The 16,727-nt window shown below is 36.7% G+C and overlaps 2 long non-coding RNA genes across 4 annotated transcripts; one reads left to right on the top strand and one right to left on the bottom strand.

Moving 5' to 3' along the window:
• The first annotated feature begins 478 nt into the window (after positions 1-478).
• LOC140007430 (uncharacterized) lies at positions 479-1,539 on the top strand. 2 transcript variants are annotated; one of them, XR_011814742.1, is made up of 4 exons: positions 479-725; positions 847-923; positions 1,021-1,125; positions 1,269-1,539. It is a non-coding gene; the product is annotated as an uncharacterized lncRNA (long non-coding RNA). The 2 variants fall into 2 exon arrangements; XR_011814741.1 differs by lacking the exon at positions 847-923 and having other exon boundaries at positions 1,006-1,125.
• A 4,757-nt stretch (positions 1,540-6,296) lies between these two features.
• LOC140007429 (uncharacterized) lies at positions 6,297-11,834 on the bottom strand. 2 transcript variants are annotated; one of them, XR_011814740.1, is made up of 4 exons: positions 11,630-11,834; positions 10,492-10,545; positions 7,931-8,020; positions 6,297-6,496 (listed from the first exon to the last, which is right to left on the bottom strand). It is a non-coding gene; the product is annotated as an uncharacterized lncRNA (long non-coding RNA). The 2 variants fall into 2 exon arrangements; XR_011814739.1 differs by lacking the exon at positions 6,297-6,496 and adding an exon at positions 7,006-7,227.
• Positions 11,835-16,727: the final 4,893 nt, after the last annotated feature.

The following is a 16,727-nucleotide window of genomic DNA, read 5'->3' as shown; positions in this document are numbered from 1 at the left end:
ATTGCATGGACCCCTTCTCAGTCGAAACCCGCCCTTCTCAGAATACTGCAACATCAATAACTATTACGATTAATCTTATATACATAATTAATGTATGCACTATTACCATTAGATATATAATACATGTAAAATTCAAAATTTACTCATGTGTCATTCATTTAACCATGATAGTGTATTCTTATACTATATAAGAATGAGTTAAGGGCAAAGATTTCAACCGCAAGGGTGGGGTTATTTTAGGAATAGTAAATATTGTGTATTAGCTTAAAAGCTTTAGGTGCAACTTAACAAAGCTTGTATTTGGATATGTTTACTAAAATAACCCCGTTTCATTACATTTAAAGTCCTCATTGATGAGCCATCTGGGTATTGATGGAATGTATAATGAGTGTACAACTGTTTTTGCACTTTGTACACTCCATATATGCTTGTGTGTTGGTGTAATTACTGGAATACCCTTAGCAATCAATTATTCCTCTAGACGGACAAGTAAACGTTGCTTCGCCGTGGGAAGAGGCGCCATTGAAATCCTCCGCTGTCTGAAACGTTCCACTCCTTGCCGGGCTGTTATTGTGTGTTAATTGTTATGAGTGTTATGAGTGTTAATGGCTGCCGAACTGTTATCCCCTTTACGAGCGCCCCACGTAAGTCCGTTTCCCCCCGTTCAGCTTCAATCTCTCGCCGAGTCCCTTTACAAAGGCCTGCCGCATCGTTTCCTCTTCCAGGTTTCAATTGCTTAGTCTCGACTTCTGTTAGCTAGATGAGTTAAGGCTGTATGCTCTTTACTCTGAAATTACCTATCTTGTGGCCGCGTTTCACGCCCCAAATGCCTTACTTGCTTGTTAGGGCTGCTAATGATTGGATAGGGGAGGCGTGAGAGTTCAAATGGGGCTTACACATTTCTTATGCTCTCCAATCCTGCTGTAATTATATTGATCACCCTATTTTCCCCTTATTAATTACACCCCAATTTAATTTCCGAACCGTGGGTATGTTAATGCCCAGACGGTTGATGCTCAGGTACCCCCTGTTCGCATTCCGGGATTGGGTTACTTCTTCGTGGCTCCATAGTAAGCAGCTCAGAATGTTCTTCAGCCGCAGCTATACCTGGTGGTTCAGCTTGAGGTTAGATTCCACCCCTCCCCCCAATTTTCCAGTTCTACCCTTATTTTTGTGAGCGTGTTCTTAGAACCTGCAATTAGCAACTTTTATTGCGTTGCCTAACTGCTGCCCTCTGTAATTTGACTGGGTTGGCTATGATCTTATAGGTTTGGAGCAACAGCAAGAAAGAGCTCTCAGTGGGGATTTTGGCCTAAGGTTAGCTTTCAGCGTACCTCTACCTTTTAGTATTACCACCGACCTTGAATTTGCTACCGTTCTAATGTTGAACTGCCTTGCTGTTTTGAAAAGGGTAGCTTTCTTGCTCCAATGATTATATCGTTTATTGTTGATTTGGGTGTGCAGTTTTGACTTTACTTACTGCTAAATATGTTCCTTATTTTATTTTATATTGTATGAGAATCAAATTGTTATGTTGTATTCCAATCCCGACATTGCTATGCAGTTAATGGCAACTTAATCTATATTGAGAAGAAGCTATATGGGGCTTGCATGCACTAATTTGTGAAATGCAAGTTCGTCAGAGTCTATATGTAGAGAATGCTTGCTAAACCTGTTAATTAACTCCGAAATCTCAATCCTTACTTCAGTTTCCCTCTTATTCTTGTAATCTCCAAATTCAGCCGCAATTTCTCTGCTGTTACACCTGCACCAGTCCTCTCCCAATCTTAATGCAAAACTGAAGCCTTTAAATTAGCCTCAAAGTTGCCTTTTCGTACATCCTGCCTCATATTTATCTCACCCTTGCAATCTCCAATTCAGCCAACACTGCTGTGCAGTCACACTTGCACCCGTCCTCTCCTGTTGTTAATGCAGAATTGAGGCCTTTTATGGTTGTTGAGTCACTTCACCTTTAAGTGATCTTTTACACTTTCATAATTGCCATATATGTTAAAGTTATGAGCAAATAGCATCAGCAATGGGTTGCTAATGCTTGATTCTCAATTTCATTGATTCCTATTTTTGCAAGTTTTTGAGCATTCTTAGACGTGAAAACAATCTGATAGGAGCATAAAATCTGCTCATGGACAAGTTTATAGTTAGCTATTTTAAATTGTCAATCAACCTTAATTCCTTTTCTTTTTCTTTTTCCCATGGAGAAACATCATTAATATTTCTTTAAGCAGAGGAAACATAGGGAGATTGGATTTATAGTTAACAGTGTATGTCTGTGATTGAAGCCAGCTGAAGAGAAAGGATATATATTGGCAAGAAAATTTGTAGGGTCGCTTTATTAATGCTGTATTTTGTTCCTTGCGATTGAGGGAACAGAATTGGAGTTGAGTGGCCCAGATCCAAATCCCTTGTGTGGTTTTGAGTTAAACAAGTAGAATCAGAACTCTTTTGCAAGTTTGTAGGGCACCTTAAACTCTCAACAATTTGTTACAATCCGAACCCTGTATTTGTGTAATTCAGTCGAGTCATATTTTTCCAAAACCAGTAAGTTCAGTGCTGCAGAAGTAGGAGCCTCCATTTACAGGGTTATTTAGTATTTTCATGTTGAATTTGAGTTCAAGCTGTTTCTCAAGCTCAACATTGGATCTGTTTATACTCATTTTCTCAGCATCAATCTTTAAATGATGAGTGTATGATAATGGTATTTTTTTTAATATAAGATTTTAGAAACTTGAAAATAGTATGGAAAATGATTGATGATATTTTCAAAAAATAACCATGGTTCCCTGCAAAACTAACCACAGTTACGAATTAAATATTGGAAGTGACCTCAGATAAGGAATCTTAAAGAAATAGTTATGCTAAGAAAGGGGAAAATTAAGCATTTAATTGGAAAGGCTAATAGCTCTTTTATTTTCTTTCATTTTTTCCCTATTTCTTTTGATTTCTGTTTGTATTTCTTAAATATTGGAAGTGACCTCAGATAAAGAATCTTAAAGAAATAGTTGTGCTAAGAAAGGGGAAAATTAAGCATTTAATTGGAAAGGCTAATAGCTCTTTTTTTATTTTATTTTATTTTTTTTCTATTACTTTTGATTTCTGTTTGTATTTGCTAAAAAGACAACATATACATAAGGACAAAACTTATGAAAAATAGAAAAATTTGGCAGTAAGCATTTATTAATAATCCGGAGAGTATAGTTTACTTCTTCTCACAATATATTATTGTTTGTTTCACAAAGCAACCTTCTTTCCCACAGGCACCAAACACCCGCGCGATGCGCGGGCACTCCCCCCTAGTAATATATATAAGATTCACTTTAACTATTATGGCTGGCTCATGTGTAACAATTGCAAGTACGTGTTTGGTTCTCAACAAACGTTCATTTGGTTCTCAATAACATATTTTGTGCTGAACAAATGTATATATTCAAGAACGGAGGAGGGGAATATCTTGAATGTTTTTGGTACTTGTAAGTTTAAAAGGAAGAGAGAATTACTCGATTCTGAAGTTAGACCTCTGTTTTCAAACTCGGACCGGACCGGCCGGTCGAACCGGTTGAACCGGGAACCGGCCAGGTAGCCGGTCCGAGTCACATTAGAAAACCGGAAATTTAAAACCCGGTCAAAGCCGGTCAAAAACCGGGTTTGACCGGGAAAAACCCGGTTTTTCCGGTTCAACAGTATTTTTTTAAAAAAAAAATTCAAACTTTTTAATATTATGTTTTGACCCCCTAAATTGTTAAAACTTATTGATATACCTCAAATATTTGATACTTTATAAATATTGTCCTAAAATTTGATGTTATTTTTCAATTAAATTCATAATTTTAATTCTAAACTTGTTAATATTTATTAAATAATATAAATTGCTACTTGATTGTTCTAATTTCTTTGTATTTTCTTGTTAAATATATTTGAAACATCAAATATATATGAATATGCCTTTATTAATATCAATATATTATTAGATATTATATATATAACATTTTAATTTTAAAATAATTTTTATTTATGACGTCATCCGGTTCGACCCCTATCGACCCCCGGTCGAACCCATTGACCCCTGACCCCTGACCTCGGCCGAGTCGCTATCCGGTCCGGTTCTGAAAACATAGAGTTAGACAAGACTGGAATCCAAACCCTTCAATGAACGTGTCGTACCAAATGTGCTAACCTCGGCTGACTTCTATCACAAAATGTCAAACCAACTTTTGAGGAGCATGACTACAATTTAGTACAGACTCAAACAAAAACTTTAGAGTCGCCTAAATTAATAAATAAACTTTCGACATTTAAAGCTAATAGAACAATTAATCATTACTTTATAATATCCCAAAAAACCAGGCGAATTCCTTAGATTGTGGTCCTTTCAAAAAAGTTTCCGTCGAATATTGATCTGCAGACCTTGTTTCTTGGTCTATACCGGTTGTACCATGTAGGCACGATGGGTCAAGCAATTTTTTTTAAAAAAATAAAAAAAGATCCATCGTACCGTCTAGGTGCGATGACTCGGCAATATTTTTTTTCGAAAACAGGAAGGGCACGACAATCCAAATTTTTTTTTTCCAAAATTTTTTCCTTTATCAGTACAAAAGGGTTCTACTTTTCTTTAGGGTTCTATAAATGTTAAACCAGATTTTATTAATGTTAAGCCAACAAAAGCATGTATGGTTTAGGGATTAAGTGTTTATTAAGTTCGTTAATAAAGGGTAAATTTTGTCCTTAAAAAAATTAATTTTGTCCTTAATAACTCCCTTAATGTTCTTAATTTTGTCCTTAATGTTCCATAACTCCCTTAAACATTGTAACTAATAAATTAATCGTAATTGTATTCATGGCAAAAAATTACTAATAAATTGCAAAATTTTATGAAGAATTTATATAAAAATAAGTAATGTAAAAATACAATTTCATAATAAAAATTATTAATTGTTTCTATTCACACACATTAGGTAATAGTTATTGGTATAATATAGTTTGTTAAATGATTAAAAAAAACTAAAACATTCATATATTTACTTATTCCTCTTTTCATTAAGTTGAGTTAATGGACCAATTTATCCAATTTTAATAATTCATCAATTGACATATATTTTTGTATTTTGAAATATTCAATGTTATTCTACTTAAAAGTGATTAGATCAAATTAAAAAGTTAGAATAATAAATTAAATGGCAAGTAATGAAAAAGTATGTTTAATGGATTAGGTTTAAAACATTGCATAACATATGACAATTTAAACACCTTGCGGGTTTTTTGTCCTTGCCCTTGGCCTGTGTTGTGGGTGCGCAGCAAAATCTATCATGTCCTTACCACTGACAATCATGTAGACAATCGTGTACAGCTCGTTCACCCATAAACAGCCTAAACGTGTCCAAAACACCAACAGATGGCTCATCATTATTAATAGCATCATCGTGGAGCAGGTCTTCACCGCCAGCAGGTCTCCTGATACAGTGGCATCACACCCAAATATCGGTATGTGCAGCAATGGCATGAGCTGTACACCAAAAATAAGAATGTGTGGAGATGAAGTGACCTGTGCAGGATAAGTAGGAAAGTGCGGGGAGGGCATGACGTGTGCAGCAACGAGGCAAGTATGTGTGTGTATGATAAGTGTGCATTTTATGTATTTTAAGTGTGTTTTTTTATTTAATTTTGATGTATTTTATTTATTTTTATCAATAATTAATTAGGTTTTTAGTGAAGTTTACATTTTGTGGTTTAAATGTGAAATATTACATTTCTATGGATTAAAGTAGTGAAACGTTTTATTTTTATTTTTATGTTTTAATGATTCAATAATCAAATGGAATAAATTGAGAAGATATTTGGATAATTGTTGATAATTTGAAGTGATTTAAAAAAATAGAAAATGTAAAATATTCAAAAGATGAAATGCAATCAAGTATAAAAGAAGAAATGTTTGATAGCTTTGATACCTTTTGGTATTTTGGTTATATCTTGGACAAGCATCCAATTTGGGTGATTCATGAGGTATTTTGAAGCTAAAACATAGCTCTATATTTCTTGTGAAGACATCGAAATCCAGTCCACGATTTTTCCTAGTCAATAGTCGAAATACAGTCAGATAGATTTATTGTTAAAAGCTGAAACAGGATTTTGACAAGTTAATGGTATTTTGGTTATTTCGTAATCTACAAAACTCCCAATTAGATGATTCTTGATACATTAGTGTGACAACCCCACCTCTCCCAAGGGCGTACCCTAAGGTATCAGCGGGCTGCCTGTCTAACTCTCCTCAGGACTCGTTAACAAGCCACAAAATCAAATTCATTGCCCAATCTTAGCACAACATTCGCTAAATACAACTAATACATCAGTTGTCTGTCGAGACAACTTAAAATACAAGAGAGAGTTTAGCTTACAATACACATTCAAAATAATGTAGTACCCTAATCATTTAGTTTAACTAAAATAAAAGTTAAGTGCTAATTCCCCGAATCACGAACCAACCCTGCTAAGGAAAACAAAAGGAAATGTATAAGCTTGCACTCAGTGATGTCTAAAAAAGGCATGCAAGTTAAGAAAGCAATAATTTCTCATTTTAAGTCAACAAGAGGTATCATATAAGCACATCAATAAAATTGTTATTTAAGGATACTGAGTACTAGCAAACACTTAATCAATCAATAATTCAAATAGTTGACACTCCATCAATTTTCATGTTCATGTAAAATCACCACTGTTACACCACTCCGTCCACCTTTCACCCCCTACCGGGTCCGCACACCAACAAAATTTTAGTGATTGATATTACTCAAGTATACCAAGAACAGTATGGATCCAACACATACTACCCAAAGTTCGCTAATCGAGTTGATCAAGTCCTTGCCAGCTCAACCTCGAATAACTAGCCATTGAATTTTGGGGCCTCCATTGTGACAGCCCCACCTTCCCCTAGGGCGTACCCCAGGGTTCGGCGGGTCGCCTGCCCAACTCTCGTCGGGACTCACTCACTCACTACAGTCCTCCAATGAAGTATAAGATAAATCTCAAATATTACATCCAATTCTCCAAGAATTACATATCACGAGTACCAGAAAGTAAAACCTAGAAAACTGATAACTACAACCACCACGCCAACTATATACATCTTATTCGTCAACTTTTAACAAATACAAATTCAAGTATTCTATAGCTCAAAATCTAACCACCTTCCCGAGCGATCCCCACGTCGGCCCCCTGCTAAGGAAAACAAATGGAACGGGGTAAGCTATATGCTTAGTAAGTAAACAGGGGTAAAATCATAAATTTCACATTTAGATAAGCAACTATTTCACAAAAGTGTCAAGTCAAGTGCAAAAGTAACAATACAAAGGAAGGAGACAGGTTGGCTCCAAAGCCAAGTAGTTTGCCATGCGTGACCTCCTGCCGACACTCCGTCGACCATAAACAAGGTCCGTAGAACTCCACTTGTACTCCCACCTAACACCTTATCACTCTCACTGGCCAGTCACCTCACAAACTTGTTCGAGCGAACGAAATCACAAACTTGAGCTTGAGTCACAAGCTCGGGTCACAAACCTGGTTCATAATTTGAACCTACAAACTTGGTTCACATTCTCAGTGAACCGGATTCACAAACTTGGTAACCTCCGACTAGGCTGGACTAATTTCGACCAAGCCCTAACCGGCTCGAATAGTCCAGCTAGGTCTTGAGATCGACCTCAAACTCACAAACTTCACAAAAGTACCCAAAAGTCACCCCGAGCTACAAGCTCGAGGGTTTTAGTTCCAAAATGGTTCATATACATATGCCATATACAAATACGTGGGCAAATTAGGGTTTAGGTCGAGTGCGATAAAGTACACCCTCGCCTATCGTACCCTTTTCATACATATCAAAACACATAAGTAACGAACGCATAAGAATGGCCTGAATACTTACTCAAAATACAAAAGTAGCACAAGAGCAAAAATCACTTCGTGCGTGTTAGCTAGTAGTGGGCCCCACCGGCTCCGCCTAGCTTACCACTGTCTGAAATAGAAAATTGCATCACATAATATCACAAATGGCCACTAACATGCTCAAAACAAGCAAAACGGCAAAATCGGCACATGCAAGTGTGGAAACGGCAAACGGAAATGGCCAGATCTGCCATCTCAAACCGTTTTGATCAAACGTTAGGCTAGGAATGTCGGATCAAGGTAGGTTAGACACCGTTTCGAAGATACAAGGAAGAGCTACAATTTTCGTGAAGACACCTTAACCCAGATCTCGAAAGGTATTGGTCAAAAATGCACAAATTAGTTCCAGCCATTTAATTTCGGTTTACCAAACAGGCCCTGTTTGAAAGACCGTAACTCACAGCTCAGAAATCAAAATCATGAAATTCCAGAGGCATTAGAAAGCTGAGACATAAGGCTATAACTTTCATGTTCAGACCAAAAGCTGAATCAATACAGAGCATGGAGGAAAATGGGTCCAAACATTCCTGTCAGAACTGTCCAATTCGAAGGCAGTTCTGACAACCGATCTTGTTTTGGCAATAACTGAAGCTACGGGACTCGGATTTGGATGAACTTTATACGGTTTCGAAGCTAAGACCAAGATCTACATTTCTTATGAAGAGGTCAACACCCAGTTCGTACGTTATCAAAACGGATAAAACATGGTCAGAAGCAAAATTCAAAAATGTACACAATCCAAGGTACAAAACAGGTGCAAGTGTTTTGGCTATAACTTGGGCTACACTGATCCGTTTAAGGTGTTCTTGGTGGCGTTGAAAATCTTAAGACAGAGTACTAAAACTTTCATGTTTTGGAAAATGGCTAAATCAGCATGGATCATAGTGAATAAACACAATCAATTGGATGAACTGTCCAAAACGGATCACTGGAAATATCCTAGGACAGTGAGGGTATTTTGATCTTTTCACCGGCTACGTTGTTCCGAATGAGCTGAAATTTTGTAGGCAACTATAAAATATCATTCTCTACAACTTTCATGTTTTATGCTAAGCCGAATTGGGCCTCTAACATGATGCAATAAAATCGGACAGAACAGGGTAGCTTGGTTTCCAAATTCTGAAATTTGCACCTTTACTCTATAAATTCATATCTAACAAGTGCTCTATCATCAAACCCACCAACTACTAGCTCAATAACATCAATTAAGAGGTAGATAACCATAATCAAGGCTGAAAATATAAACCCTAGTTAAACATCCCAACATACCATTGAACCCATGAAATTTTCCCCATAAATCCATCAAAATTATAACTATAAGCTTCTAGTTCACACATATACGAAGTAGAGGGAAGTTTCTTACCAAATTCACCTTAATCCCTATATCAAGAAGCTGCCAAGACCTTCCTCTTCCCAGATCACTCCACCAAAACCCTTAAGCTTCCTTGGAGATCAACTTTTGTGGAGGAATTTGCAAGATTATCGATTGAAACTCAAGATTGAGGTGCGAGGTGAAGTTTTTTCCTCTCTTGTTTTTCCTCTCAAGAATTTCAACCAATACTAAGAAAAGGGGAAGAAATGAGGAAATTTTGATCAAATTTCTGTTTTATGAAGGTTAAGACAAGTTGGTCAAAGTCCAACTTCCATAGATGCCTTGACACTTGTTTTCTTTCTACCATTTTCTCTCATTTCTCTTGGTCAAATATTGTGGCTGATGTATGAGATATTTTGAGGGTCAATTATCTAAAATAAAATGAGAAGATTAAGGTAATAAAGTATGGGTCAAATGGTGTGTTTACCTGGTAACAAACGGTACCCGTTGGTTCGAGCCGATTTTCCTTAAATCACCCGTACTAGGGTTTTTTCTTCCTATTCACTAACTTTTTATTATTGCATCTAATCCCATATTATTTCTCACCCAAAAGTCACTTTTAATCACCAAATTTGATCCTTGCTCCGTACCGAAAAAATCATCCGGCGAAAAATCGCGAAAACCCTCATTTGCTCCAATCTTGAAAACGAAGAGTGAAACCCTACTTTCTAGGTTCATTTGCACTTATTGAGGAATGATTGAATAGTAGGATCATATTAAATGAATAATTTCCAAATAAAAGGAATTTTAAGAAAAGTGTGATGAATTTTACAATTCCATAGAATAAAATTAGGGTTTTGAGTCAAATATGAGGGATTTAAACATAACCTGCTAGTCACAAGTAAACTAGGGTTTTAAAGTACAAGTAAGGTTTCTAGTCTTGTTAAAATAAAACAATGTTTTAAGACAAAAATAAAATAAAGAAACCGTAATCCTTTCTTTGAGATTAAACAAAAATAGTCTCCTAAAATTTGGGGTATCACATCCATATATCAATAATATCATGTCACATTCACTTATAGTAATAACAATTCAATAGGGTCGAATGCGATAAAGTACACACTCGCCCATTCATAAACAAGTTCAAAATTATAGTTCATAGTTATATCATTTTTCTCAAACTCATTGACGGCATATATATAATGCTACCATACACTTAGAGCACTCACCAAATAGAACTTAAGCGTTCACAGAAGGATTGCCTGCACGTTCAGTTTGCAACCCTAGCAAACAATTACAACATATAAGTGAATCCTTAGTGTTCATCAAATCAATTCACTTAAATACGAAAACTTTGTTTTCAAATTAGCCAATTTTAATGTTCTAGATACTTCAACTCATTCAGGCTTTCAAATCGACAATTCAGGTAAAATACAACTTCCCATTAGGGTAAAAGCATTTCAAAAGTTTGAACAAGTCTTTTAACTCCTACAAGTTTTCTAGCAAGCAAATCATAACAAAAGTGCACTTTTCAATTACTTACATTCATAATTTTTGTCCCAAAATCATCTTATAAACAAGGATGAAAGTTTAATAAGGTTTCTTGAACTAAACCGATCAAAACTTTATTAAAACAAGGATCCAAAGTCAAATCAATCCATAAAGTTGTCAACCACTAAACTTTGGAAGAAATCTTACTTTTCACTCTTTTTAACTTCAAAATTTTGATCCAAAATCATTATATACCAAAATCAAAGTCCAATAGAACCTTTTGAACTCAATTCCATCCAAAACAGTTGTTAAAATAGTAAATTAAAGTTGGAGTTTTTGGCTCACAAATTTGGCAGACTTAGGCCATTTTTTCAACTTTTGCAAATTTATTTTTTCCAATTAGATAACCCGCATCACCACTTTATTTTCTTACAAATTTTTCAACATAATCCAAACAATATACATGGAGTCAAGTAGCATCAAATTTCCCAAAAAAAATTCCAGAACAAGTGTACAAACAAGCCACAAATTCAAGGAAGGTAAAGATGAAAATTTGCCCATGATAATTGCTCATCTAAACAGAAATTTCGGCATATATATATACTCCAATTTTCACCAACAATCCACCATAAATCACACTCAAATGCTCATGGGCTTTATCAATCATTAATCCTAGGATCTCACGAGACAATAATCAACCAAATTCTAGCCAAATACATCAAGATCTAAGCATATCAAGATCATTAAAGCACCTAGTATCAAATTCCCATAAAACTTCCAAACCCACCATGAGTTTTCCATAAATACCATAGATCTACCAAGATCTAGTCCAAAATTGCTTGAAAAGCAAAAGAATGAAGTAAATTAACTACTTACCTCTTCAAAGCTCCAATCTTTAGCAAAATTAACCCAAGAAGATGGAAAGATCCACTCCTAGGAGCTTTTTCCTTCAAGATCTTCCAAAGATTCAAGTAGTTTGGTGAAAGGAAAGTTTGGGTCTTCAAGAATTTCAAGAAGAATTGGAATCTCTCTCTCTCTCTTCTTGTATCTAGGGTTCGGCCATCAAGGGAAGCAAAACGAGGGCATTTTGGTTGTTTTGAGCTAATATACTAGCTACAAGAAAGGTTTTTAAGTCAACTTTGACTAGTATCCAAAGAGTGTCTTCCACTTAAATTTCTTGCTATTAACTCTTAACTTTTGTAACCTTCTTTTAACTCCAAAAAATCTTTCTTAACTTTACTAATATCTTAACTTATATTCTTCTAGGGTTTTAGCCAAATTCACTAATAAGTCGTGAAATAAAAAATTTTCAAGAAATTAATCGCTCGAAAATTAAAATAAGCAAGCAAGAGAAACTCATTATCACTTAACAAGTAAATCACTAAATGAATGAAAATTTTATACAAATATAATTTAAATAGAAATGTAAATAGTTGGGAAGTGAGAAAATAATTTTTTTCTGGGTCATCACAATTAGAATGTTAATTCAAAGGGATACAACTTTCAGCACATGAGTTGGATCTGGATGGTACATCTTTAACAATGAGACATGGAAAACGTCATGAATTCTAGACAGACTCGTGGGTAACTCCAACCGATAACCAACCTTTTCCACTCGTTGGAGAATTTTAAAAGGTTCCACATATCTCGGTTTAAGTTTCTTTCCCTTTCCGGTTGTCACACTTCTTAGCGATGTGATCTTAAAGAACACTCTATCCCCAACTTCAAATTCCAAGTCTTTCCTCCGATTATCTGCATAACTTTTCTGTCTACTTTGGGTCGTTTGAATTCTTTGTCGGATTAACTTTGCATTCTCATAAGTTTCCTCAACCCATGGCACCGCTGAAAACTCTAAAACTTTCCTTTCTCCTATTTCATCCCAATAAATTTGTGATCGGCATTTCCTTCCATAGAGAGCTTCATACGGAGCTATTTAAATAGATGAATGATAGCTATTATTATATGCAAACTCAACCAAGGTCGAGTATTGGCCCTAACTTCCACCAAAATCTACAATACAGGCCCTTAGTATATTTTCAAGGGTTTGAATGGTCCTCCCGGATTGTCCGTCCTTCTGGGGGTGATAAGTCATGCTAAAGTTTAGTTTGGCCTCTAAAGTTTCTTGCAACTTTTGCCAAAATCAGGATACGAACCGAGACTATTCCTACTGGCACTCCATGCAACCTCACAATTTCATCCAAGTATAGTGTAGCAAGTTTCTCCAAGGAATACTTCATATTAACTGGGAAGAAATGGGCCAACTTAGTCAAACGATCCACAATAAGCCAAATCGCATCATGCCCCTTCTGTGTCCGTGATAACCCTGATACAAAATCTATGGTGATATGTTCCCACTTCTACTTTGGTATTTCCAAGGGTTGTAGTAATCCAGATGGTTTCTGGTGCTCGGCCTTCACTTGTTGACAGGTGAGACAGGTTTGGACAAACTGAGCGATTTCTCTTTTCATGTTGTCCCACCAATACAGTCCCTTTAACTCGCGATACATTTTATTACTTTCAGGATGTATGATATACTTAGAACGATGAGCCTCTTTCAAAATTTTCCTTTTTAACTTCGCATCTTTTGGTATTACTAACCGATCTCGAAATTTTAGAATCCCTTCGGGCCCAATTTTAAAATCTGGTATCTCTCCTTTTTGTACTTTTTTCACCCACTTTTGTACCATAGGTTCCTTTGCTTGCGCCTCTTTAATTCGATCCAATAAAGTAAGTCTCACCGTAATGTTTCCAAAAATTATCTTTTGTCTTTCAAGGCGAGGGTTCCACTCACTGATTTTCACCAATAAATTCCATTCCTTAACCATTAAACTGTCCACTTGAGCTTTTCGGTTTAAGGCATCTGCCACCACATTAGCCTTTCCAGAGTGATAGTTAATGATATATTCATAGTCTTCCAAAAATTCTATCCAACAACGTTGCCTCAAATTTAACTCTTTTTAGGAGAAGAGATACTTAAGACTCTTGTGATCTGTATATACCTCAAAAGCTACCCTATATAAATAATGTCACCATTTCTTTAGATCAAAAACTACAGTAGTTAGTTCTAAATCATGAGTTGGATATTCTACTCATTGGGTTTCAGATTCCCAGAGGTGTAGGCGATCACATTTCCTTTTTGCATCAATACACACCCTAACCCATCTCTTGAGGCATCTATATATACCACGAAACCCTACTTCTCTTTTGACAAAGCTAAAACTAGTGCAATGGTCAATCGTCTCTTTAGCTCTTGAAAACTAACCTCACTTTGCATCCCAAATAAACCTACCAAGCTTTTTGGTTAACTCGGTTAAAGGCCTTGCAATTCTAGAGAAGTTTTGGATGAATCGATGGTAATATCCTGCTAAGCCCAAGAAGCTACGGACCTCAGTCAGGTTCTTGAGTCGTTTTCATTTAGCAATAGTTTCCACCTTAGACAGTTCTACAGTGATTCCATCCTTTGAAATTATATGCCCAAGAAATGATACCTTCTCTAACCAAAACTCACATTTACTGAATTTGGTATACAACTGATATTCCCTTAAAGTTTGTAAAATTATCCTCAAATGTTGTTCATGTTCCTCATGAGTTTTGGAATAAATCAAAATATCATCAATGAATACCAGACAAATTGATCCAAATAGGGCTTAAAGACTCGATGCATCAAATTCATGAAGGCAGCTGGGGCATTCGTCAGTCTAAAAGGCATAATAGCAAACTCAAAATGCCTATATTTTGAATTAAAGGCAGTCTTAGGCACATCTTTCTTCCTTATCCTTAATTGATAATGTCCTTGCCTAAGATCCAACTTCAAAAACACCACTGCTCCTTGTAACTGATCGAATAACTCATCAATGTGCGATAATAGGTATTTTTTTTATTGTAACATTATTTAACCCCCATAGTCTATGCACAACCTCAAACTCCCATCTTTTTCCTTAACAAATAGAATTGGAGCTCTCCACGGAGATTCACTTTCTCGAATAAATCCTCGTTCTAACAAATCTTGCAATTGCACTTTTAATTCTTTCAACTCGGTAGGTGCCATTCTATAGGGAGGTTTTGAAATGGGTGTTGTTTCGGGCATTAAATTAATCTTAAATTCCACCTCTCTCTCTGGTGGTAGTGATACTAGCTTATTAGGCAAAACATCCGAGTATTCTCTTACTACCGACACATCTTTGACCTCCAACTTATCCCCTGGGGTATTAATGAGAAAAGCTAGGTATCCTTGGACTCTATTACTTAACAATTTTCTAGCCCGAATTTTAGAGATAAGAACAGATGAGACTAAAATATCCCTTACGTCTATCCTTAGGGTCGCCTTTCCAGGTATACAAAATTCCACTACTTTCGTTCTACAGTCTAGTCGAGCATGATATCAAGCTAACCAATCCATTCCTAATATAACGTCATACCCTTTGATACCCAAACTTATCAAATCTACCCACAATTTGCGCTCTCCAACACAAATCTCTCAATTCTTATAAATGGTGTTAGTAATTATACGTTGATCACTGGTAAGGGTTCTCAATTCCAGGTCATAAGGTAATTGCTCAGGTTTAACATTAATTCTATACATGAAAGTAGGGGTCACAAAGGAATGAGTTGAACCGGGATCTATTAAGATCTTAGTCAGGCAATGAAAAATAGGAATCGTACCTTCAACAACTTCAAACGAATCCGAAACTTGATATTGGTTGATCGCATATACCCTGGCTGGCACTCTCGGCCTGCTCCCTCATGTAGTTGATTGCCTAGGGTTCACCCTATCCGTCCGCTGGGTGTTACTCCCTTCTTGATGCACATTCGGACAACTGCCAAATCATGTGCTCTATACTTCTACACCGCAAACATTTCTGCCCCTTTCTCTGACACTCCTCCTCAGTGTGGTTAGGCTTCTCACAAAACCCACAAGTTACACGAGGAGCTGACACTTGCTCTCCGGATGGGATGGTTCTCGGTTGTCCTTGCCTACTTTGGGCTCCTCTAGACAGGGATATTCTTGGCGCCCCTGGAACTCTCGCTCCTCCTGCCCCTCTTCCCGCCTTGGGCGGAGGTGCACTCTTATCACCTTGCCCTAAATTAGTACTTGGTGGACCTCTCTTCCGAGCATGAAAGGCCTTTACTTGAGACCTTGCAAGTTCAGCCCACTAAACTTTCTCAAGTGCTTCCCTAAAGGTGGTTATTTGAGCAGCTGCTAAGGCCTCTTGAATTTCCATGTTAAGGCCTTGCACGAAACGCCTTATTCTCCTATGCTCCGTTACTACTAGTTCAAGAGCATATTTCGACAACTTAGTAAATTGGGTTTCATACTCGGCTACACTTTGAGATCCTTGACAAAGCTTTATAAACTCAACCTCTCTTTTCTCCTGAATCAAGGGTTGGAGAAATTTTTCATTAAATTTCCGAGTAAAGTTTACCCAAGTCCTAGAAGTTTGTTCCCGTTCCCAACTAACTCGTATAACATTCCACCAAACTCGAATAGCTCCCTCAAACTGAAAGGTGGCAAAGTTTACTTGCCTCTCTTCCGGATAGTTTAAAATCGTGAAAATATCGATCACTTAGCAAGCCAATTTTCGGCAGCTTTAGGATCAGGTCCACCCAAGAATTTAGGGGAAGAAAATTTTTGAAATCATTCTAAGGCTCTATCTTCCCCTTCTGCGGGATTTTCAGAGTTTCTAGGTTGATTAAGAGGATTTTGGCCCTGACGATCCACCAACTGAGCTAGCAAGTCAGTCATACGATTAATGGCTGTAGCCACTTGGTCTCCCACTTCAGCCCTTGGTCCCTGATTTTGATTACCTACAAGTTCTCAGTCACTCCCTTGTTCTTGGGATTGCCTAGGTCCATGCCCACGCCCACGGCCTCGTTCTCGTCCACTACGCCTACCTTCCATCGGTTATTAGCAAGTCTAGGGTCGAATGTAAATGCAAAGATTAAAATTTCATAGATGCATGAGTAAAAGTAAGAA

This window comes from Coffea arabica, chromosome 5c (genome assembly GCF_036785885.1).
Source record: "Coffea arabica cultivar ET-39 chromosome 5c, Coffea Arabica ET-39 HiFi, whole genome shotgun sequence".
NCBI lineage: Eukaryota > Viridiplantae > Streptophyta > Magnoliopsida > Gentianales > Rubiaceae > Coffea > Coffea arabica.
This window is presented reverse-complemented; position numbering and strand designations above follow the sequence as displayed.